This window comes from Primulina tabacum, chromosome 10 (genome assembly GCF_025594145.1).
Source record: "Primulina tabacum isolate GXHZ01 chromosome 10, ASM2559414v2, whole genome shotgun sequence".
NCBI classification, from domain to species: Eukaryota; Viridiplantae; Streptophyta; class Magnoliopsida; order Lamiales; family Gesneriaceae; genus Primulina; species Primulina tabacum.
This window is the reverse complement of record NC_134559.1, coordinates 40169539-40191814: the sequence shown is the minus strand read 5'-3', so window position 1 is coordinate 40191814 and position 22276 is coordinate 40169539. Positions and strand designations below refer to the sequence as shown.

Sequence of the window (22276 nt, the reverse complement as noted above, 5' to 3'; positions counted from 1 at the left end):
CAACGTAGCTCGGGCACTGTCCGATTTAGACAAAATTGTAGCGTAATTTTATTGTAAACGGGCAAACGAACGAGACTCATTGCGGACTGGCGAGATTTTAGCCGAATTTCTTCTCTAAGACCCTCTAATTTGCGATTTTCCGCTTCTGTTAAGCTTCCGTTTCCTCGAGAAATCTGCTTAGGAAGTCCGAAATTCGATTCTGGTTCCATTTTAACGTATCGCAGGCATAATAATAGATTTACATTCGCTATTTTCTTATTCTTATTTTTTTTTCTATTTTCTGGGAACATTTAGCGATTTTTGTGGTCGTGAGCCGGTTTTGTGCGGAAGGGTATGACACAGATTACTCCGGAGACGGTTAACTCATTAAAAACAATTATTTCGACTGTTTTAGCTATAATTTACGTAAACGGTCGTGACACGAGGACTTCCTAGAGAGGTCACCCATCCTAGCTCTGCCATCTCGCCAGAACGCTTAACTTCATGGTTCTGATTGGGCGAGAGCAGTGCTGCGTGTTGTCCATCGCCGCCCGCTCCACACGGACTCGAGGGATATAAGAATAAACATCCCACTCAATGTCGGGTGCGATCATACCAGCACTAATTCACCGAATCCAATCAGAACTGCGAAGTTAAGCGTGCTTGGGCCGGAGTGCTTGGGCGAGAGCAGTACTAGAATGGGTGACCCCCTGGGAAGTCCTCGTGTTGCACTCCTTTTCGTGTTTTTCTATTCTTGATTACTTGTTTACAGACGATTTTCGGCTCAAATCATCTGAATCTCGATCGGGACCAGATAAGACATGTGAAATCAACGTAGCTCGGGCACTGCCGGATTTGGACAAAATTGCAGGCTAATTTGATTGTAAACGGGCAAACGAACGAGACTCATTACTCCGCAATGAGCTGGCGAGATTTTGCCGAATTCCTTCTCTAAAACCCTCTAATTTGCTATTTACCGCTTATGTTAAACTTCCGTTTCCTCGAGAAATCCGCTTAGGAAGTCCTAAATTCGATTCCGATTCCATTTTATCGTATCCCAGGCATAATAATAGCTTTTCATCCACTATTTTCTTCTTCTAATTTTTTTTCTATTTTCGAGGAACATTTTGCGATTTTTGTGATCGTGAGTCGGTTCGGTGCGAAAGGGTATGACGCAGATTACTCCGGAGACGGTTAACTCATTAAAAACAATTATTTCGACTGTTTTAGCTATAATTTACGTAAACGGTCGGGACACGAGAACTTCCCAGGGAGGTGACCCATCCTAGCTCTGCCATCTCGCCGGAACGCTTAACTTCATGGTTCTGATTTGGCGAGAGTAGTGCCGCGTGTTGTCCATCGCCGCTCGCGCCACACGTACTCGTGGGATATAAAAATAAACATCCCACTCAATGTCGGTTGCGATCATACCAGTACTAATACACTGGATCCAATCAGAACTCCGAAGTTAAGCGTGCTTGGGTGAGAGCAGTACTAGGATGGGTTTCCCCCACTGGGAAGTCCTCGTGTTGCACCCCTTTTCGTGTTTTTCTATTTTTGATTTCTTGTTGACAGACGATTTTCGTCTCAAATCATCTGAATCACGATCGGGACCAGAAAATACATGTGAAATCACCGTAACTCGGGCACTACCGGATTTGGACAAAATAGTAGCCTAGTTTGATTGTAAACAGGCAAACGAACGAGACTCATTACTCCGCAATGAGCTAGAGAGATTTTAGCCCAATTCCTTCTCTAAGACCCTCTAATTTGCGATTTTCCGCTTCTGTTGAGCTTCTGTTTCCTCGAGAAATCCGCTTAGGAAGTCCGAAATTCGATTTCGTTCCATTTTATCATATCCCAGGCATAATAATAGCTTTACATTCGCTATTTTCTTCTTCTTATTTTTTTTTATTTTCTGGGAACATTAAGCGATTTTTGTTGTCGTTATCCGGTTCTGTGCGGAAGGGTATGACGCAGATTACTCCGGAGACGGTTAACTCATTAAAAACAATAATTAAAAACAATTATTTACGTAATGGGTCGCGACACGAGGACTTCCCAGGGAGGTCACCCATCCTAGCTCTGTCATCGCGCCAGAACGCTTAACTTCATGGTTCTAATTCGGCGAGATCAGTGCCGCGTGTTGTCCATCGCCGCCCGCTTTACAAGTAATGTCGGGTGCGATCATACCAGCACTAATGCACCGGATCCCATCAGAACTCCGAAGTTAAGCGTGCTTGGGCGAGAGCAGTACTAGGATGGTTGACCCCCTGGGAAGAACTCGTGTTGCACCCCTTTTCGTATTTTTCTATTTTTAATTACTTGTTGACAGACGATTTTCGGCTCAAATCATCTGAATTTCGATCAGGACAAGATAAGACATGTGAAATCAACATAGCTCGGGCACTGCCGGATTTGGAAAAAATTGTAGCCTAATTTGATTGTAAACGGGAAAATGAACGAGACTCATTACTGCGCAATGAGCTGGCGAGATTTTAGCCGAATTCCTTCTCTAAGACCCTCTAATTTGCGATTTTCCGCTTTGGTTAAGCTTTCGTTTCCTCGATAAATCCGCTTAGGAAGTTCGAAACTCGATTTCGATTCCATTTTATCGTATCCCAGGCATATTAATAGTTTTACATTCGCTATTTTATTCTTCTTTTTTTTTTATTTCTGGAAACATTTAGCGATTTTTGTTGTCGTTAGCCTGTTCTGTTTGGAAGGGTATGACACAGATTACTCCGGAGATGGTTAACTCATTAAAAACAATTATTTCGACAGTTTTAGCCATAATTTACGTAAAGGGTCGAGACACGAGGACTTCCCAGGGAGGTCACCCATCCTCGCTCTGCTATCGCGCCAGAACGCTTAACTTCATGGTTCTGATTAGGCGAGACCAGTGCCGCGTGTTGTCCATCGCAGCCCGCTCCACACGTACTCGAGGGATATAAGAATAAACATCCCACTCAATGTCGGGTGCGATCATACCAGCACTAATGCACCCGGATCCCATCAGAACTCTGAAGTTAAGCTTGCTTGGGTGAGACCAGTACTTGGATGGGTGACCGCCTAAAAAGTCCTTGTGTTGCATCCCTTTTCGCGTTTTTCTATTTTTGATTACTTGTTGACAGACGATTTTCGGCTCAAATCATCTGAATCTCGATCGGGACAAGATAAGACATGTGAAATCAACGTAGCTCGGGCACTACCGGATTGGACAAAATTGCAGCCTAATTAGATTGTAAACGGGCAAACGAACGAGACTCATTACTCCGCAATGAGCCTACGAGATTTTAGCCGAATTCCTTCTCTAAGACCTTCTAATTTGCGATTTTCCGGTTTAGTTAAGCTTCTGTTTTCTCGAGAAAATCCGCTTAGGAAGTCCTAAATTCGATTCCGGTTCCATTTTATCGTATCCCAGGCATAATAATAGCTTTACATTCGCTATTTTCTTCTTCTTATTTTTTTTTCTATTTTCTGGGAACATTTAGAGATTTTTGTTGTCGTGAGCCGGTTCTGTGCGGAATGGAATGACGGAGATTACTCCGGAGACGGTTAACTAATTAAAAACAATTATTTCGACTGTTTTAGCTATAATTTATGTAAACGGTCGCGAATGAGGACTTCCCAGGGAGGTCACTCATCCTAGCTCTGCCATCTCGCCAGAACGCTTAACTTCATGGTTCTGATTGGGCGAGAGCAGTGCCGCGTGTTGTCCATTGCCGCTCGCGCCACACGTACTCGAGGGATATAGGAATAAACACCCCACTCAATGTCGGTTGCGACCATACCAGTACTAATGCACTGGATCCAATCAGAACTCCGAAGTTAAGCGTGCTTGGGCTAGTAGTACTAGGATGGGTGACCACCTGGGAAGTCCTCGTGTTGGAACCCTTTTCGTGTTTTTCTATTTTTGATTACTTGTCACAGACGATTTTTGGCTCAAATCATCTGAATCACGATCGGGACCAGATAAGACATGTAAAATCAACGTAGCTCGGGCTCTGCCAGATTTGGACAAAATTGTAGCCTAATTAGATTGTAAACGGGCAAACGAACGAGACTCATTACTCCGCAATGAGTTGGCAAGATTTTAGCCGAATTCCTTCTCTAAGACCCTCTAATATGCGATTTTCCGCTTCTGTTAAGCTTCCGTTTCCTCGAGTAATCCGCTTAGGAAGTCCGAAATTCAATTCCGGTTCCATTTTATCTTATCCCAGGCATAATAATAACTTTAAATTCGCTATTTTTTTTTCCTATTTTTTTTTCTATTTTCTGGGAACATTTAGCGATTTTTGTTGTCGTGAGCCGGTTCTGTGCGGAAGGGTATGACGCAGATTACTCCGGAGACGGTTAACTCATTAAAAACAATTAGTTCGATTGTTTTATCCATAATTTACGTAAAAGGTCGCGACACGAGGACTTCCCAGGGAGGTCACCCATCCTAGCTCTACCATCGCGCCAGAACGCTTAACTTCATGGTTCTGATTGAGCGAGAGCAGTGCTATAATGATCATGGGCCATTAGGCTGAACCAACAAAGGCCTCGGCCCATACCCACGCACCACTACTTGTCATGGGTCGTTAGGATGGTCCAGCATGGGCCGATGCCTTTGTTGGTTCAGCCTAATGGCCCATGATCGTTACAAAAAAAGCGCTTTTTTTTGTAACGATCATGGGCCATTAGGCTGAACCAACAAAGGCCTCGGCCCATACCCACGCACCACTACAGTTCATGGGTCGTTAGGATAGTCCAGCATGGGCCTCGGCCCATGCCAATGCACCGTCACTCATAGAATATCTCACCCCTGGTAAGTGGTTTCTTTCGCCTTCCCCAACACTTGAACCCAGGACCTCCAGGCTTATGTACCTAGATTCCTAAGTGTTGATACCAGTTGAGAATTTAGTCTTTTTATATTATTTTAGCCCTTATGAACCACGACTCAACCCCCGTGAACCATTTTTCAATTTTCCCAAGTTTTAAAAACCCTAATGACCCAAAATCTTCGACCTAGAGCCATCTCTTGATTTTCACGAGTTACCCCCGAACCATGTTGATCCAAAACTTGACCAACATCCTAAAGTACGCTACTGGGCCCAAAGATCCCATGGAAAACAGCCCAAACCAAAAAACAAGCTCCATACTCCTCTACCATAAGATGGCCGAGAAATCCTTGTTGGACAAGGACTCTTGATCAAGCTTCCCTGCATCTACCAACGAACCCAGCCACTGAACCAACCTGTTGTGCACCCGCTAAGGACCCTAAGGACTCGACCTGACCCAGCCCAAGCCCCCTGGACCATGCCCACCAGCCTGCAACAAGCCCAGAACCCTGCACGCAATTCCCCTTGATTCTCCGGTGGGAGTCATAGCTTGCTAGGACTCCTTCCCAGCCCTTGAGCGCGAGTCCTAGCATGGCTAGGACTCTATCCCTAACTCACCCACGACCTTGGCTAACCCCTGGAACCAGCCAAGCATGCCCTAGCCCCTGCAACAATAAAACCTAACCCCTTTGCTCCATGACAGCAAGTTGCTGCACAGCTTGTGTTCTATTGCATGTGTGGTGTTAAGGTGATTATCTAGGACTCTAAATCCCGCGTAAAATCATGCCTAAACATAACCTATATCATGGCAGCCCGTATATACATGTAAACGACAAAAGTTTGAATCAAAATCATGCTTGGAATTTCATGGATTGCATAAAAACGAAAATAATTCAAAGTGTCACTTGTTTCCCAAAATTTTCATGCATAAAAATATAATATGATGTGATGATAGTTTGAAGGGAAGAATAGGTGTGCCTATGCGTAATTTACGCACGAAAAACCGTTGACGATGACGAAGAACGGAGCAAGAACCTTGGCTAAGACTTTCCCTTGGCAATGCTCGAAAGTTTGCCTCGATTTTTAAGCATGTGTGTGCCGTGTAATCTAGGTACTTTCAGAAGAGTGGCCGTGTCCTTTTGAAAGAATCGTAGGGTTATGGGAAAGGTTTACATATTATATACTTAATTAAACACTAACAAGGCTTTAGGCCTAATAAGCCCCTAATTAAGCCAATTAGTCTATATTATAATTAATTAAAATATTAGTAATGTTTTGGTAAAAATAGTTTGGGAATTAAATAGCCGGATTGCCAAAAAGTTCGTATTTTTTTATTGAAAAACCCACACGGATAAAATTTACGTTCCGGCATATAAAATAAACATGCAAGTATCGAAATTTAAGGGACCAAAATGCAATATTTCGAAAGATTTGGGACCTAAGGGCAATTTACGAACGTTTAAGGGCTGAATCAGAATTTTCGAAATAATATAAGGATTTATTTGTTGTCCATCGCCGCCCGCGCCACACGCACTTGAGGGATATAAGAATAAACATCTCACTCAATGTCAGATGCGATCATACCAGCACTAATGCACCGGATACCATCAGAACTCCAAAGTTAAGTGGCTTGGGCCAGAGCAGTACTAGGATGGGTGACCCCCTGGGAAATCCTCGTGTTGCACCCCTTTTCGTGTTTTTCTATTTTTGATTACTTGTTGACAGACGATTTTCGGTTCAAATCATCTGAATTTCGATCGGGACCAGATAAGACATGTGAAATCAACGTAGCTCGGGCACTGCCGGATTTGGACAAAATTGTAGCCTAATTTGATTGTAAACGGGCAAACGAACGAGACTCATTTCTCCGCAATGATCTGGCGAGATTTTAGCCGAATTCCTTCTTTAAGACCCTCTAATTTGCGATTTTCCGCTTCTGTTAAGCTTCCGTTTCCTCGAGAAATCCGCTTAGGAAGTCCGAAATTCGATTCCATTCCATTTTATCGTATCCCAGGCATAATAATAGCTTTACATTCGCTATTTTCTTCTTCTTATTTTTTTTCTATTTTCTGGGAACATTTTTGTTGTCGTGAGCCGGTTCTGTGCGGAAGGGTATGACGCAGATTACTCCGGAGACGGTTAAATCATTAAAAATAATTATTTCGACTGTTTTTTCCAATATTTACATAAACGGTCGCGACACGAAGACTTCTCAGGGAGGTCACCCATCCTCCCTCTGCCATCGCGCCAGAACGCTTAACTTCATGGTTCTTATTGGGCGAGAGTAGTGCCGCTTGTTGTCCATCGCCGCCCGCTCCACACGTACTCGAGGTATATAATAATAAACATCCCAATCAATGTCGGGTGCGATCATACCAGCACTAATGCACCGGATCCCATCAGAACTCCGGAGTTAAACGTGCTTGGGCGAGAGCAGTACTATGATGGGTGAACCCCTGGGAAGTCCTCGTGTTGCACCTCTTTTCGTGTTAATCTATTTTTGATTACTTGTTGACAGACGAATTTCGGTTCAAATCATCTGAATCTCGATCGACACCAGATAAGACATGTGAAATCAACGTAGCTCGGGCTCTGCCGGATTTGAACAAAATTGTAGGCTAATTTGATTGTAAACGGGCAAACGAACGAGACTCATTACTCCGCAATGAGCTAGCGAGATTTTAGCCGAATTCCTTCTTTAAAACCCTCTAATTTGCGATTTTCCGCTTCTGTTAAGCTTCCGTTTCCTCGAGAAATCTGTTTAGCAAGTTCTAAATTCGATTTCTGTTTCATTTTATCGTATTCCAGGCATAATAATAGCTTACATTCGTTATTTTCTTCATCTTATTTTTTTTTCAATTTTCTGGGAACATTTAGCGATTTTTGTTGTCGTGAGCCGGTTTTGTGCGGAAGGGTATGACGCAGATTACTCCGGAGATGGTTAACTCATTAAAAACAATTATTTCAACAGTTTTAGCGATAATTTATGTAAAAGATCACGACACGAGGACATTCCAGGGAGGTCACCCATCCTAGCTCTGCAATCGTGCCAGAACCCTTAACTTCATGGTTCTGTTGGGCGAGAGCAGTGCTGCGTGTTGTCCATCGCCGCCCGCTCCACTCGTACTCGAGGGATATAAGAATAAACATCTCACTCAATGCCGGGTGCGATCATACGAGCACTAATGCACCGGATCCCATCAGAACTTCGAAGTTAAGCGTGCTTGGGCGACAGCAGTACTAGGATGGGTGACCCCCGGGGAAGTCCTCGTGTTGCACCCCTTTTCTTGTTTTTCTATTTTTGATTACTTGTTGACAGACGATTTTCGGCTCAAATCATCTGAATCTTGATCGGCACCAGATAAGACATGTGAAATCAACGTAGCTCGGGCTCTGCCGGATTTGGACAAAATTGTAGCCTAATTTGATTGTAAATGGGCAAACGAATGAGACTCATTACTCTGCAATGAGTTGGCGAGATTTTATCCGAATTCCTTCTTTAAGAACCTCTAATTGGCGATTTTCCTCTTCTGTTAAGCTTTCGTTTCCTCGAGAAATCCGTTTAGGAAGTCCGAAATTCGATTCTGATTCCATTTTATCGTATCCGAGGCATAATAATAGCTTTACATTCGCTATTTTCTTCTTCTTATTTTTTTTTCAATTTTCTGGGAACATTTAGCGATTTTTGTTGTCGTGAGCCGGTTCTGTGCGGAAGGGTATGACGCAGATTACTCCGGAAATGGTTTACTCATTAAAAACAATTATTTTTACTGTTTAAGCTATAATTTACGTAAACGTTCGCGACACGAGAACTTTCCAGGGAGGTCACCCATCCTAGCTCTGGCATCTCGCCAGAACGCTTAACTTCATGGTTCTGATTGGGCGAGAGCAGTGCCGCGTGTTGTCCATTGCCGCTCGCGCCACACGTACTCGAGGGATATAAGAATAAACATCCCACTCAATGTCGGGTGCGATCATACCAGAACTAATGCACCGGATCCCATCAGAACTACTAAGTTAAGCGTGCTTGGGGGAGAGCAGTACTAGGATGGGTGACCCCTTAGGTAGTCCTCGTGTTGCACCCCTTTTCGTGTTTTTCTATTTTTGATTACTTGTTGACAGACGATTTTCGGCTCAAATCATCTGAATCTGGATCACGAACAGATAAGACATGTGAAATCAACGTAGCTCGGGCACTGCCGGATTGGGACAAAATTGTAGGCTAATTCGATTTTAAACGGGCAAACGAAGGAGTCTCATTACTCCGCAATGAGCTGGAGAGATTTTAGCTGAATTCCTTCACTAAGACCCTCTAATTTGCGATTTTCCGCTTCGGTTAAGCTTCCGTTTCCTCGAGAAATCTTTTTAGGAATTCCGAAATTCGATTCCGGTTCCATTTTATCGTATACCAGGCATAATAATAGCTTTACATTCGCTACTTTTTTCTTCTTAATTTTTTTCTATTTTCTGGGAACATTTAGCGATTTTTGTTGTCGTGAGCCGGTTTTGTGCGGAAGGGTATGACAGATTACTCCGAAGATGGTTAACTCATTAAAAAAAATTATTTCAACAGTTTTAGCGATAATTTATGTAAACGGTCACGACACGAGGACTTTCCAGGGAGGTCACCCATCCTAGCTCTGCCATCGCGCCAGAACGCTTAACTTCATGGTTCTGATTGGGCGAGAGCAGTGCCGCGTGTTGTCCATCGCCCCTCGATGGGTGACCCCCTGGGAAGTCCTCGTGTTGCACCCATTTTCTTTTTTTTCTATTTTTGATTATTTGTTGAAAGACGATTTTGGGCTCAAATCATCTGAACCACGATCGGGACCAGATAAGACATGTGAAATGAACGTAGCTCGGTCACTGCCGCATTTGGACATAATTGTAGCCTAATTTGATTGTAAACGGGCAAACGAACGAGACTCATTACTCCGCAATGAGCTGGAGAGATTTTTGCCGAATTCCTTCTCTAAGACCCTCTAATTTGCGAATTTCCGCTTCTGTTAAGCTTCCGTTTCCTCGAGAAATCCGTTTAGAAAGTCCGAAATTCGATTCTGGTTTCATTTTATCGTATCCCAGGCATAATAATAGCTTTACATTCGCTATTTTCTTCTTCTTATTTTTTTTCTATTTTATGTGAACATTTAGCGATTTTTGTTGTCGTGAGCCGGTTCTGTGCGGAAGGGTATGACGCAGATTACTCCGGAGACGGTTGACTAATTAAAAACAATTATTTCGATCATTTTAGCTATAATTTACGTAAACGGTCGCGACACGAGGGTTTCCCAGGGAGGTCACCCATCCTAGCTCTGCCATCGCGCCAGAACGCTTAACTTCATGGTTCTGATTGGGCGAGAGCAGTGCCGCGTGTTGTCCATCGCCGCCCGCTCCACACGTACTCGAGGGATATAAGAATAAACATCCCACACAATGTCGGGTGCGATCATACCAGCACTAATGCACCGGATCCCATCAGAACTCCGAACTTAAGCGTGCTAGGATGGGTGACCGCCTAGGGAAGTCCTCGTGTTGCACCCCTTTTCGTGTTTTTCTATTTTTGAATACTTGTTGACAGATGATTTTCGGCTCAAATAATCTGAATCACGATCGGGACCAGATAAGACATGTGAAATCAACGTAGCTCGGGCACTGCCGGATTTGGACAAAATTGAAGCCTAATTTGATTGTAAACGGGAAAACGAACGAGACTCATTACTCCGCAACGAGGTGACGAGATTTTAGCCGAATTCCTTCTCTAAGACCCTCTAATTTGCGATTTACCGCTTCTGTTAAGCTTCCATTTCCTCGAGAAATCCGCTTAGCAAGTTCTAAATTCGATTTCTGTTCCATTTTATCCTATTCCAGGCATAATAATAGCTTTATATTTGCTATTTTTTTCTTCTCAATTTTTTTTTCTATTTTCTGGGAACATTTAGCGATTTTTGTTGTCTTGAGCAGTTTCTGTGCGGAAGGGTATGACGCATATTACTCCGGAGACGGTTGACCCATTAAAAACAATTATTTTGACTGTTTTATCTATAATTTACGTAAACGGTCGCGACACGAGGACTTCCCAGGGAGGTCACCCATCCTAGCCCTGCCATCGCGCCAGAACGCTTAACTTCATGGTTCTGATTGGGCGAGAACAGTGCCGCGTGTTGTACATCGTCGCCTGCTCCACACGTACTCGAGGGATATAAGAATAAACATCCCACTCAATGTCGGGTGCGATCATACCAGCACTAATGCACCGGATCCCATCAGAACTCCGAAGTTAAGCGTGCTTGGGCGAGAGCAGTACTAGGATGGGTGACCCCCTTGGAAGTCCTCGTGTTGCACCCCTTTTCGTGTTTTTCTATTTTTGATTACTTGTTGACAGATGATTTTCGGCTCAAATTATCTGAATCACGATCGGGACCAGATAAGACATGTGAAATCAACGTAGCTCGGGCACTGCCGGATTTTGACAAAATTGTGGGCTAATTTGATTGTAAACGGGCAAACGAACGAGACTCATTGCTCCGCAATGAGCTGGCGAGATTTTAGCCGAATTCTTTCTCTAAGACCCTCTAATTTGCGATTTTCCGCTTCTGTTAAGCTTCTGTTTCCTCAAGAAATCCGCTTAGAAAATTCGAAATTCGATTCCGGTTCAATTTTATCGTATCCCAGGCATAATAATAGCTTTACATTCGCTATTTTCTTCTTCTTATTTTTTTTTCTATTTTTTGGGAACATTTAGCGATTTTTGTTGTCGTGAGCCGGTTCCGTGCGGAAAAGGGTATGACGCAGATTACTCCGGAGACGGTTAACTCATTAAAAACAATTATTTCGACTGTTTTAGCTATAATTTACGTAAACGGCCGCGACACGAGGACTTCCCAGGGAGGTCACCCATCCTAGCTCTGCCATCGCGCCAGAACGCTTAACTTAATGGTTCTGATTGGGCGAGAGCAGTGTCGCGTGTTGTCCATCGCCGCCCGCTCTACACGTACTCGAGGGATATAAGAATAAACATCCCACTCAATGTCCAGAGCGATCATACCAGCACTAATGCACCGGATCCCATCAGAACTCCGAAGTTAAGCGTGCTTGGGCGAGACCAGTACTAGGATGGGCGACCCCCTGTGAAGTCCTCGTGTTCCACCTCTTTTCGTGTTTTTCTATTTTTGATTATTTGTTCACAGACGATTTTCGGCTCAAATCATCTGAATCTCGATCGGGACCAGATAAGACATGTGAAATCAACGTAGCTCGGGCACTGCCGGATTTGGACAAAATTGCAGGCTAATTTGATTGTAAACGGGCAAACGAACGAGACTCATTACTCCGCAATGAGCTGGCGAGATTTTGCCGAATTCCTTCTCTAAAACCCTCTAATTTGCTATTTACCGCTTATGTTAAGCTTCTGTTTCCTCGAGAAATCCGCTTAGGAAGTCCGAAATTCGATTCCGGTTCCATTTTATCGTATCCCAGGCATAATAATAGCTTTACATTCGCTATTTTCTTCTTCTAATTTTTTTATATTTTCTGAGAACATTTAGCGATTTTTGTTGTCTTGAGCAGGTTCTGTGCGGAAGGGTAACGCATATTACTCCGGAGACGGTTAAATCATTAAAAAAATTATTTCGACAGTTTTATCCATAATTTACGTAAACGGTCGCGACACAAGGACTTCCCAGGGAGGTCACCCATCCAAGCTCTGGCATCGCACCAGAACGCTTAACTTCATGGTTCTGATTGGGCGAGAACAGTGTCGCGTGTTGTCCATCGCCGCCCGCTCCACACGTACTCGAGGGATATAAGAATAAACATCCCACTCAATGTCGGGTGTGATCATACCAGCACTAATGCATCGGATCCCATCAGAACTCCGAAGTTAAGCGTGCTTGGGCGAGAGCAGTACTAGGGTGGGCGACCCCCTTGGAAGTCCTCGTGTTGCACCCTTTTCGTGTTTTTCTATTTTTGATTACTTGTTGACAGATGATTTTCGGCTCAAATCATCTGAATCACGATCGGGACCAGATAAGACATGTGAAATCAACGTAGCTCGGGCACTGCAGGATTTGGACAAAATTGAAGCCTAATTTTATTGTAAACGGGAAAACGACGAGACTTATTACTCTGCAATGAGCTGGCGAGATTTTGGCCGAATTCCATCTCTAAGACCCTCTTATTTGCGATTTTCCGCTTCTGTTAAGCTTCCGTTTCCTCCAGAAATCCGCTTACGAAGTCCGAAATTCGATTCCGGTTCCATTTTATCGTATCACAGGCATAATAATAGCTTTACATTCGCTATTTTCTTCTTCTAATTTTTTTTTTCTATTTTCTGGGAATATTTACCGATATTTGTTGTCTTGAGCACGTTCTGTGCGGAAGGGTATGACCCATATTACTCCGGAGATGGTTAACTCATTAAAAACAATTATTTCGACTGTTTTATCCATAATTTACGTAAACGGTCGTGACACGAGAACTTTCCAGGGCGGTCACCCATCCTACCTCTGCCATCGCGCCAGAACGCTTAACTTCCTGGTTCTGATTGGGCGAGAGCAGTGCCGCGTGTTGTCCATCGCCGTCCGCGCCACACGTACTCGAGGGATACAAGAAGAAACATCCCACTTAATGTCGGGAGCGGTCATACCAGCACTAATGCACCGGATCCCATCAGAACTCTGAAGTTAAGCGTGCTTGGGCGAGTGCAGTACTAGTGTTACACCTCTTTTCGTGTTTTTCTATTTTTGATTAACTTGTAAAAGACGATTTTTGGCTCAAATCTTCTGAATCTCGATAGGACCAGATAAGATATGTGAAATCAACGTAGCTCGGGCAATGCCGGATTTGGACAAAATTGTAGCCTAATTTGATTGTAAACGGGCAAACGAACGTTACTCATTTCTCCGTAATGAGCTGGCGAGATTTTAGCCGAATTCTTTCTCTAAGACCCTCTAATTTGCGATTTTCCGCTTCTGTTAAGCTTCCGTTTTCTCGAGAAATCCGCTTAGGAAGTCAGAAATTCGATTCCGGCTCCCATTTTATCGTATCTCAGGCATAATAATAGCTTTACATTCGCTACTTTCTTCTTCTTATTTTTTTTCTATTTTCTGGAAACATTTAGCGATTTTTGCTGTCGTGAGCCGGTTCTGTGCGGAAGGTTATGATGCAGATTACTCGGAGACGGTTAACTCATTAAAAACAATTATTTCGACTGTTTTAGCTATAATTTACGTAAACGGTCGCGACACGAGGACTTTCCAGGGAGGTCACCCATCCTAGCTCTGCCATCGCGCCAGAACGCTTAACTTCATGGTTCTGATTGGGCGAGAGCAGTGCCGCGTGTTGTCCATCACCGCCCGCGCCACACGTACTCGAGGGATATAAGGATAAAAATCCCACTTAACGTCGGGAGCGATCATACCAGCACTACTGCACCGGATCCCATCAGAACTCCGAAGTTAAGCATGCTTGGGCGAGTGCAATACTAGGATGGGTGACCCCCTGGGAAGTCCTCGTGTTACACCTTTTTTCGTGTTTTTCTATTTTTGATTAATTTGTAATAGGCGATTTTTGGCTAAAATCTTCTGAATCTCGATCGGACCAGATAAGATATGTGAAATCAACGTAGCCCGGGCACTGCCGGATTTGGACAAAATTGTAGCCTAATTTGATTGTAAACGGGCAAACGAACGTTACTCATTACTCCGCAATAAGCTGGCGAGATTTTAGCCGAATTCCTTCTCTAAGACCCTCTAATTTGCGATTTTCCGCTTCTGTTAAGCTTCCGTTTCCTCGAGAAATCCGCTTAGGAAGTTCGAAATTCGATTCCGGTTCGCCAGAACGCTTAACTTCATGGTTCTGATTGGGCGAGAGCAGTGCTGCGTGTTGTCCATCGCCGCACGCTCCACACGTACTCGAGGGATATAAGAATAAACATCCCACTCAATGTCGGGTGCGATCATACCAGCACTAATACACCGGATCCCATCGGAACTCCGAGGTTAAGCGTGCTTGGGCGATAGCAGTACTAGGACGGGTGACCCCCTTGGAAGTCCTCGTGTTGCACCCCTTTTCGTGTTTTTCTATTTTTGATTACTTGTTTACAGACGATTTTCGGCTCAAATCATCTGAATCACGATCGGGACCAGATAAGACATGTGAAATCAACGTAGCTCGGGCACTGCCGGATTCTGAAAAATTGTAGCCTAATTTGATTGTAAACGGGCAAACGAACGAGACTCATTACTCCGCAATGAGCTGGCGAGATTTTAGCCGAATTCTTTCTCTAAGACACTCTAATTTGCGATTTTCCGCTTCTGTTAAGCTTCTGTTTTCTCAAAAAATCCGTTTAGAAAGTTTGAAATTCGATTCCGGTTCCATTTTATCGTATCCCAGGCATAATAATAGCTTTACATTCGCTCTTTTCTCCTTCTTATTTTTTTTTCTATTTTCTGGGAACATTTAGCGATTTTTGTTGTCGTGAGCCGGTTCTATCCGGAAGTGTATGAAGCAGATTACTCCGGAGACTGTTGACTCATTAAAAACAATTATTTCGACTGTTTTAGCTATAATTTACGTAAACGATCGCGACACGAGGACTTCCCAGGGAGGTAATTCATCCTAGCTCTGCCATCGCGCTAGAACGCTTAACTTCTTGGTTCTAATTGGGCGAGAACAGTGCCGCGTGTTGTCCATCGCCGCCCGCTCCACACGTACAAAAGGGATATTAGAATAAACATCCCACTCAATATCGGGTGTGATCATACCATCACTAATGCACCGGATCCCATCGGAACTCCGAAGTTAAGCGTGCTTGGGCGAGAGCAGTACTAGGTTAGGTGACCCCCTGGGAAGTTCTCGTGTTGCACCCCTTTTCGTGTTTTTAAATTTTTGATTGATTACTTGTTCACAGATGATTTTCGGCTCAAATCATCTAAATCTCGATCGGGACCACATAAGACATGTGAAATCAACGTAGCTCGTGCACTGCTAGATTTGGACAAAATTGTAGGCTAATTTGATTGTAAACGGGCAAACGAACGAGACTCATTACTGCGCAATGAGGCGGCGAGATTTTATCCGAATTCTTTTCTAAGACCCTGTAATTTGCGATTTACCGCTTCTGTTTCCTCGAGAAATCCACTTAGGAAGTTTGAAATTCGATTTTGGTTCCATTTTATCGTATCTCAGGCATAATAATAGCTTTACATTCGATATTTTCTTCTTCCATTTTTTTTCTATTTTTGGGAATATTTAGCGATTTTTGTTGTCATGAGCCTGTTCTGTGCGGAAGGGTATGACGCAGATTACTCCGGAGACGGTTAACTCATTAAAAACAATTATTTCGACTGTTTTATCCATAATTTCCTTAAACGGTCGCGACACGAAGACTTCTCAAGGAGGTCACCCATCCTAGCTCTGCCATCGCGCCAGAACGCTTAACTTCATGGTTCTGATTGGGCGAGAGCAGTGCCGCGTGTTGTCCATCGCCGCCCGCTCCACACGTACTCGAGGGCATATAAGAATAAACATCCCACTCAATGTCGGCAGCGATCATACCAGCACTAATGCACCGGATCCCATCAGAACTCCGAAGTTAAGCGTGCTTGGGCGAGACCAGTACTAGAAGGGGCGACTCCCTGGGAAGTCCTCGTGTTGCACCTCTTTTCGTGTTTTTCTATTTTTGATTATTTGTTGACAGACGATTTTCGGCTCAAATCATCTGAATCTCGATCGGGACCAGATAAGACATGTGAAACCAACGTAGCTCGGGCACTGACGGATTTGGACAAAATTGTAGGCTAATTTGATTGTCAACGGGCAAACGAACGAGACTCATTGTTTCGCAATGAGCTGGCGAGATTTTTGCCGAATTCCTTCTTTAAGACCCTCTAATTTGCCGATTTACCGCTTCTGTTAAGCTTCCGTTTCCTCGAGAAAATCCACTTAGGAAGTTTGAAATTCGATTCCAGTTTCTTTTTATCATATCCCAAGCATAATAATAGCTTTAGCATTCGCTATTTTCTTCTTCTTAATTTTTTTCTATTTTTTGGGAACATTTATCGATTTATGTTGTTGTGAGCCGGTTCTGTGCGGAAGGGTATGACGCAGATTACTCCAGAGACGGTTAACTCATTAAAAACAATTATTTCGACTGTTTTAGCCATAATTTACGTAAACGGTCGCGACACGAGGACTTACCAGGGAGGTCACCCATCCTAGCTCTGCCATCGCGCCAGAACGCTTAACTTCATGGTTCTGATTGGGCGATAGCAGTGCCGCGTTTTGTCCATCGCCGCCCGCACCACACGTACTCGAGGGATATAAGAATAAACATCCTAATCAATATCGAGTGCGATCAAAACAGCACTAATGCATCGGATCCCATCAGAACTCCGAAGTTAAGCTTGCTTGGGCGAGAGCAGTACTAGGATGGGTGACCCCCTGGGAAGTCCTCGTGTTGCACCCCTTTTCGTGTTTTTCTATTTTTGATTACTTGTTGACAGACGATTTTCGCCTCAAATCATCTGAATCTCGATCGGGACCAGATAAGACATGTGAAATGAAAGTAGCTTGGGCACTGCCGGGTTTGGACAAAATTGTAGGCTAATTTGATTGTAAACGGGCAAACGGACGAGACTCATTACTACGCAATGAGCTGACGATATTTACCCGAATTCCTTCTCTATGACCCTCTAATTTGCGATTTAACGCTTCTGTTAAGCTTTCGTTTCCTCGAGAAATCCGCTTAGGAAGTTCGAAAATCGATTCTGGTTCCATTTTATCGTATCCCAAGCATAATAATAGCTTTACATACGTTATTTTCTTCTTCTTATTTTTTTTTCTATTTTCTGGGACATTTATCGATTTTTGTTGTCGTGAGCCGGCTTTGTGCGGAAGGGTATGACGCAGATTACTCCGGAGAAAGTTAACTCATTAAAAACAATTATTTCGACTGTTTTAGCCATAATTTACGTAAACAGTCGCGACACGAGGTCTTTCCCAGGGAGGTCACCCATCCTAGCTCTGCCATCGCGCCAGAACGCTTTACTTCATGGTTCTGATTGGGCGAGAGCAGTGCCGCGTGTTGTCCCTCGCCGCCCGTTCCACACGTACTCGAGGAATATAAGAATAAACACCCACTCAATGTCGGGTGCGATCATACCAGCACTAATGCACCAGATCCCATCAGAACTCCGAAGTTAAGCGTGCTTGGGAGAGAGCAGTACTAGGATGGGTGACCCCTTGTTGACAGACGATTTTCAGCTCAAATCATCTGAATCTCGATCGGGACCAGATAAGACATGTGAAATCAACGTAGCTCGGGCACTGCCGGATTTGGACAAAATTATAGGCTAATTTGATTGTAAACGGGCAAACGGACGAGACTCATTACTTCGCAATGAGCTGGCGATATTTTAGCTAATTCCTTCTCTAAGACCCTCTAATTTGCGATTTTCCGCTTCTGTTAAGCTTCCGTTTCCTCGAGAAATCCGCTTAGGAAGTTCGAAATTCGATTCCGGTTCCATTTTATCGTATCCCAGGCATAATAATAGCTTTACATTCGCTTATTTCCTTCTTCTTATTTTTTTTTCTATTTTCTGGGAACATTTATCGATTTTTGTTGTCGTGAGCCGGTTCTGTGCTGAAGGGTATGACGCAGATTACTCCGGAGGCGGTTAACTCATTAAAAACAATTATTTCGACTGTTTTAGTCCATAATTTACGTAAACAGTTGCGACACGAGGACTTCCCAGGGAGGTCACCCATCCTAGCTCTGCCATCGCGCCAGAACGCTTAACTTCATGGTTATGATTGGGCGAGAGCAGTGCCGCGTGTTGTCCATCGCCGCCTGCTCCACACGTACTCGAGGGATATAAGAATAAACATCCCACTCAATGTCGGGTGCGATCATACCAGCACTAATGCACCGGATCCCATCAGAACTCGAAGTTAAGCGTGCTTGGGCGGGAGCATGTACTAGGATGGGTGACCCCCTGGGAAGTCCTCGTTTTGCACCTTTTTCGTGTTTTTCTATTTTTGATTACTTGTTGACAGACGATTTTCGGCTCAAATCATCTGAATCTCGATCGGGACCAGATAAGACATGTGAAATCAACGTAGCTCGGGCACTGCCGGATTTGGACAAAATTGTAGGCTAATTTGATTGTAAACGGGCAAACGGACGAGACTCATTACTACGCAATGAGCTGGCGAGATTTTAGCCGAATTCCTTCTCTAAGACCCTCTAATTTGCGATTTATCGCTTCTGTTAAGCTTTCGTTTCCTCGAGAAATCCGCTTAGGAAGTTCGAAATTCGATTCCGGTTCCATTTTATCGTATCCCAGGCATAATAATAGCTTTACATTCGCTATTTCTTCTTCTTATTTTTTTTTCTATTTTCTGGGAACATTTATCGATTTTTGTTGTCGTGAGCCGGTTCTGTGCGAAAGGGTATGACGCAGATTACTCCGGAGACGGTTAACTCATTAAAAACAATTATTTCGACTGTTTTATCCATAATTTACGTAAACGGTCGCGACACGAGGTCTTCCCAGGGAGGTCACCCATCCTAGCTCTGCCATCGCGCCAGAACGCTTAACTTCATGGTTATGATTGGGCGAGAGCAGTGCCGCGTGTTGTCCATCGCCGCCTGCTCCACACGTACTCGAGGGATATAAGAATAAACATCCCACTCAATGTCGGGTGCGATCATACCAGCACTAATGCACCGGATCCCATCAGAACTCCGAAGTTAAGCGTGCTTGGGCGAGAGCAGTACTAGGATGGGTGACCTCCTTGGAAGTCCTCGTGTTGCACCCCTTTTCGTGTTTTTCTATTTTTGATTACTTGTTGACAGACGATTTTCGGCTCAAATCATCTGAATCTCGATCGGGACCAGATAAGACATGTGAAATGAAAGTAGCTCGGGCACTGCCGGATTTGGACAAAATTGTAGGCTAATTGATTGTAAACGGGCAAACGGACGAGACTCATTACTACGCAATGAGCTGACGAGATTTTAGCCGAATTCCTTCTCTAAGACCCTCTAATTTGCGATTTAACGCTTCTGTTAAGCTTTCGTTTCCTCGAGAAATCCGCTTAGGAAGTTCGAAATTCGATTCCGGTTCCATTTTATCGTATCCCAGGCATAATAATAGCTTTACATTCGTTATTTCCTTCTTCTTATTTTTTTTCTATTTTCTGGGAACATTTATCGATTTTTGTTGTCGTGAGCCGGTTCTGTGCGGAAGGGTATGACGCAGATTACTCCGGAGACGGTTAACTCATTAAAAACAATTATTTCGACTGTTTTATCCATAATTTACGTAAACGATCGCGACACGAGGTCTTCCCAGGGAGGTCACCCATCCTAGCTCTGCCATCGCGCCAGAACGCTTAACTTCATGGTTATGATTGGGCGAGAGCAGTGCCGCGTGTTGTCCATCGCCGCCCGCTCCACACGTACTCGAGGGATATAAGAATAAACATCCCACTCAATGTCGGGTGCGATCATACCAGCACTAATGCACCGGATCCCATCAGAACTCCGAAGTTAAGCGTGCTTGGGCGAGAGCAGTACTAGGATGGGTGACCCCCTGGGAAGTCCTCGTGTTGCACCCTTTTCGTGTTTTTCTATTTTTGATTACTTGTTGACAGACGATTTTCGGCTCAAATCATCTGAATCTCGATCGGGACCAGATAAGACATGTGAAATGAAAGTAGCTCGGGCACTGCCGGATTTGGACAAAATTGTAGGCTAATTTGATTGTAAACGGGCAAACGGACGAGACTCATTACTACGCAATGAGCTGACGAGATTTTAGCCGAATTCCTTCTCTAAGACCCTCTAATTTGCGATTTACCGCTTCTGTTAAGCTTTCGTTTCCTCGAGAAATCCGCTTAGGAAGTTCGAAATTCGATTCCGGTTCCATTTTATCGTATCCCAGGCATAATAATAGCTTTACATTCGTTATTTCCTTCTTCTTATTTTTTTTCTATTTTCTGGGAACATTTATCGATTTTTGTTGTCGTGAGCCGGTTCTGTGCGGAAGGGTATGACGCAGATTACTCCGGAGACGGTTAACTCATTAAAAACAATTATTTCGACTGTTTTATCCATAATTTACGTAACCGGTCGCGACACGAGGTCTTCCCAGGGAGGTCACCCATCCTAGCTCTGCCATCGCGCCAGAACGCTTAACTTCATGGTTATGATTGGGCGAGAGCAGTGCCGCGTGTTGTCCATCGCCGCCCGCTCCACACGTACTCGAGGGATATAAGAATAAACATCCCACTCAATGTCGGGTGCGATCATACCAGCACTAATGCACCGGATCCCATCAGAACTCCGAAGTTAAGCGTGCTTGGGCGAGAGCAGTACTAGGATGGGTGACCCCTGGGAAGTCCTCGTGTTGCACCCTTTTCGTGTTTTTCTATTTTTGATTACTTGTTGACAGACGATTTTCGGCTCAAATCATCTGAATCTCGATCGGGACCAGATAAGACATGTGAAATGAAAGTAGCTCGGGCACTGCCGGATTTGGACAAAATTGTAGGCTAATTTGATTGTAAACGGGCAAACGGACGAGACTCATTACTACGCAATGAGCTGACGAGATTTTAGCCGAATTCCTTCTCTAAGACCCTCTAATTTGCGATTTACCGCTTCTGTTAAGCTTTCGTTTCCTCGAGAAATCCGCTTAGGAAGTTCGAAATTCGATTCCGGTTCCATTTTATCGTATCCCAGGCATAATAATAGCTTTACATTCGTTATTTCCTTCTTCTTATTTTTTTTCTATTTTCTGGGAACATTTATCGATTTTTGTTGTCGTGAGCCGGTTCTGTGCGGAAGGGTATGACGCAGATTACTCCGGAGACGGTTAACTCATTAAAAACAATTATTTCGACTGTTTTATCCATAATTTACGTAAACGATCGCGACACGAGGTCTTCCCAGGGAGGTCACCCATCCTAGCTCTGCCATCGCGCCAGAACGCTTAACTTCATGGTTATGATTGGGCGAGAGCAGTGCCGCGTGTTGTCCATCGCCGCCCGCTCCACACGTACTCGAGGGATATAAGAATAAACATCCCACTCAATGTCGGGTGCGATCATACCAGCACTAATGCACCGGATCCCATCAGAACTCCGAAGTTAAGCGTGCTTGGGCGAGAGCAGTACTAGGATGGGTGACCCCTGGGAAGTCCTCGTGTTGCACCCCTTTTCGTGTTTTTCTATTTTTGATTACTTGTTGACAGACGATTTTCGGCTCAAATCATCTGAATCTCGATCGGGACCAGATAAGACATGTGAAATGAAAGTAGCTCGGGCACTGCCGGATTTGGACAAAATTGTAGGCTAATTTGATTGTAAACGGGCAAACGGACGAGACTCATTACTACGCAATGAGCTGACGAGATTTTAGCCGAATTCCTTCTCTAAGACCCTCTAATTTGCGATTTAACGCTTCT

General features: G+C 44.1%; 17 non-coding genes and 6 pseudogenes across 17 annotated transcripts; all 23 read left to right on the top strand.

Annotated features, from left to right (window-relative positions):
* The first annotated feature begins 581 nt into the window (after window positions 1–581).
* On the top strand, window positions 582–714 carry LOC142509805 (5S ribosomal RNA; annotated as a pseudogene).
* Window positions 715–1396: 682 nt separating this feature from the next.
* Window positions 1397–1517, top strand: LOC142510732 (5S ribosomal RNA; annotated as a pseudogene).
* Window positions 1518–2158: 641 nt separating this feature from the next.
* LOC142509619 (5S ribosomal RNA) lies at window positions 2159–2277 on the top strand. The gene has a single exon (XR_012807785.1). It is a non-coding gene; the product is annotated as a 5S ribosomal RNA (ribosomal RNA).
* Window positions 2278–2956: 679 nt separating this feature from the next.
* LOC142510628 (5S ribosomal RNA) lies at window positions 2957–3076 on the top strand (annotated as a pseudogene).
* A 683-nt stretch (window positions 3077–3759) lies between these two features.
* Window positions 3760–3876, top strand: LOC142509190 (5S ribosomal RNA). Its single transcript, XR_012807375.1, has one exon. It is a non-coding gene; the product is annotated as a 5S ribosomal RNA (ribosomal RNA).
* Window positions 3877–6375: 2499 nt separating this feature from the next.
* Window positions 6376–6493, top strand: LOC142511778 (5S ribosomal RNA; annotated as a pseudogene).
* Window positions 6494–7167: 674 nt separating this feature from the next.
* LOC142515555 (5S ribosomal RNA) lies at window positions 7168–7286 on the top strand. Its single transcript, XR_012811394.1, has one exon. It is a non-coding gene; the product is annotated as a 5S ribosomal RNA (ribosomal RNA).
* A 682-nt stretch (window positions 7287–7968) lies between these two features.
* Window positions 7969–8087, top strand: LOC142506571 (5S ribosomal RNA). The gene has a single exon (XR_012804860.1). It is a non-coding gene; the product is annotated as a 5S ribosomal RNA (ribosomal RNA).
* Window positions 8088–8771: 684 nt separating this feature from the next.
* On the top strand, window positions 8772–8890 carry LOC142511040 (5S ribosomal RNA; annotated as a pseudogene).
* Window positions 8891–11031: 2141 nt separating this feature from the next.
* Window positions 11032–11150, top strand: LOC142508145 (5S ribosomal RNA). The gene has a single exon (XR_012806373.1). It is a non-coding gene; the product is annotated as a 5S ribosomal RNA (ribosomal RNA).
* Window positions 11151–11836: 686 nt separating this feature from the next.
* Window positions 11837–11955, top strand: LOC142507718 (5S ribosomal RNA). The gene has a single exon (XR_012805967.1). It is a non-coding gene; the product is annotated as a 5S ribosomal RNA (ribosomal RNA).
* Window positions 11956–12633: 678 nt separating this feature from the next.
* On the top strand, window positions 12634–12752 carry LOC142514266 (5S ribosomal RNA). The gene has a single exon (XR_012810168.1). It is a non-coding gene; the product is annotated as a 5S ribosomal RNA (ribosomal RNA).
* Window positions 12753–14209: 1457 nt separating this feature from the next.
* LOC142507633 (5S ribosomal RNA) lies at window positions 14210–14328 on the top strand. The gene has a single exon (XR_012805885.1). It is a non-coding gene; the product is annotated as a 5S ribosomal RNA (ribosomal RNA).
* A 424-nt stretch (window positions 14329–14752) lies between these two features.
* LOC142506271 (5S ribosomal RNA) lies at window positions 14753–14871 on the top strand. Its single transcript, XR_012804567.1, has one exon. It is a non-coding gene; the product is annotated as a 5S ribosomal RNA (ribosomal RNA).
* Window positions 14872–15554: 683 nt separating this feature from the next.
* Window positions 15555–15673, top strand: LOC142515807 (5S ribosomal RNA). The gene has a single exon (XR_012811632.1). It is a non-coding gene; the product is annotated as a 5S ribosomal RNA (ribosomal RNA).
* A 674-nt stretch (window positions 15674–16347) lies between these two features.
* On the top strand, window positions 16348–16466 carry LOC142507519 (5S ribosomal RNA). Its single transcript, XR_012805774.1, has one exon. It is a non-coding gene; the product is annotated as a 5S ribosomal RNA (ribosomal RNA).
* A 686-nt stretch (window positions 16467–17152) lies between these two features.
* On the top strand, window positions 17153–17271 carry LOC142506996 (5S ribosomal RNA). Its single transcript, XR_012805265.1, has one exon. It is a non-coding gene; the product is annotated as a 5S ribosomal RNA (ribosomal RNA).
* A 682-nt stretch (window positions 17272–17953) lies between these two features.
* Window positions 17954–18076, top strand: LOC142512789 (5S ribosomal RNA; annotated as a pseudogene).
* Window positions 18077–18705: 629 nt separating this feature from the next.
* Window positions 18706–18824, top strand: LOC142507836 (5S ribosomal RNA). The gene has a single exon (XR_012806078.1). It is a non-coding gene; the product is annotated as a 5S ribosomal RNA (ribosomal RNA).
* A 682-nt stretch (window positions 18825–19506) lies between these two features.
* LOC142507360 (5S ribosomal RNA) lies at window positions 19507–19625 on the top strand. The gene has a single exon (XR_012805620.1). It is a non-coding gene; the product is annotated as a 5S ribosomal RNA (ribosomal RNA).
* Window positions 19626–20307: 682 nt separating this feature from the next.
* On the top strand, window positions 20308–20426 carry LOC142516432 (5S ribosomal RNA). Its single transcript, XR_012812226.1, has one exon. It is a non-coding gene; the product is annotated as a 5S ribosomal RNA (ribosomal RNA).
* A 682-nt stretch (window positions 20427–21108) lies between these two features.
* Window positions 21109–21226, top strand: LOC142511367 (5S ribosomal RNA). Its single transcript, XR_012808735.1, has one exon. It is a non-coding gene; the product is annotated as a 5S ribosomal RNA (ribosomal RNA).
* Window positions 21227–21908: 682 nt separating this feature from the next.
* On the top strand, window positions 21909–22026 carry LOC142510507 (5S ribosomal RNA). Its single transcript, XR_012808614.1, has one exon. It is a non-coding gene; the product is annotated as a 5S ribosomal RNA (ribosomal RNA).
* The last annotated feature ends 250 nt before the right edge of the window (window positions 22027–22276 follow it).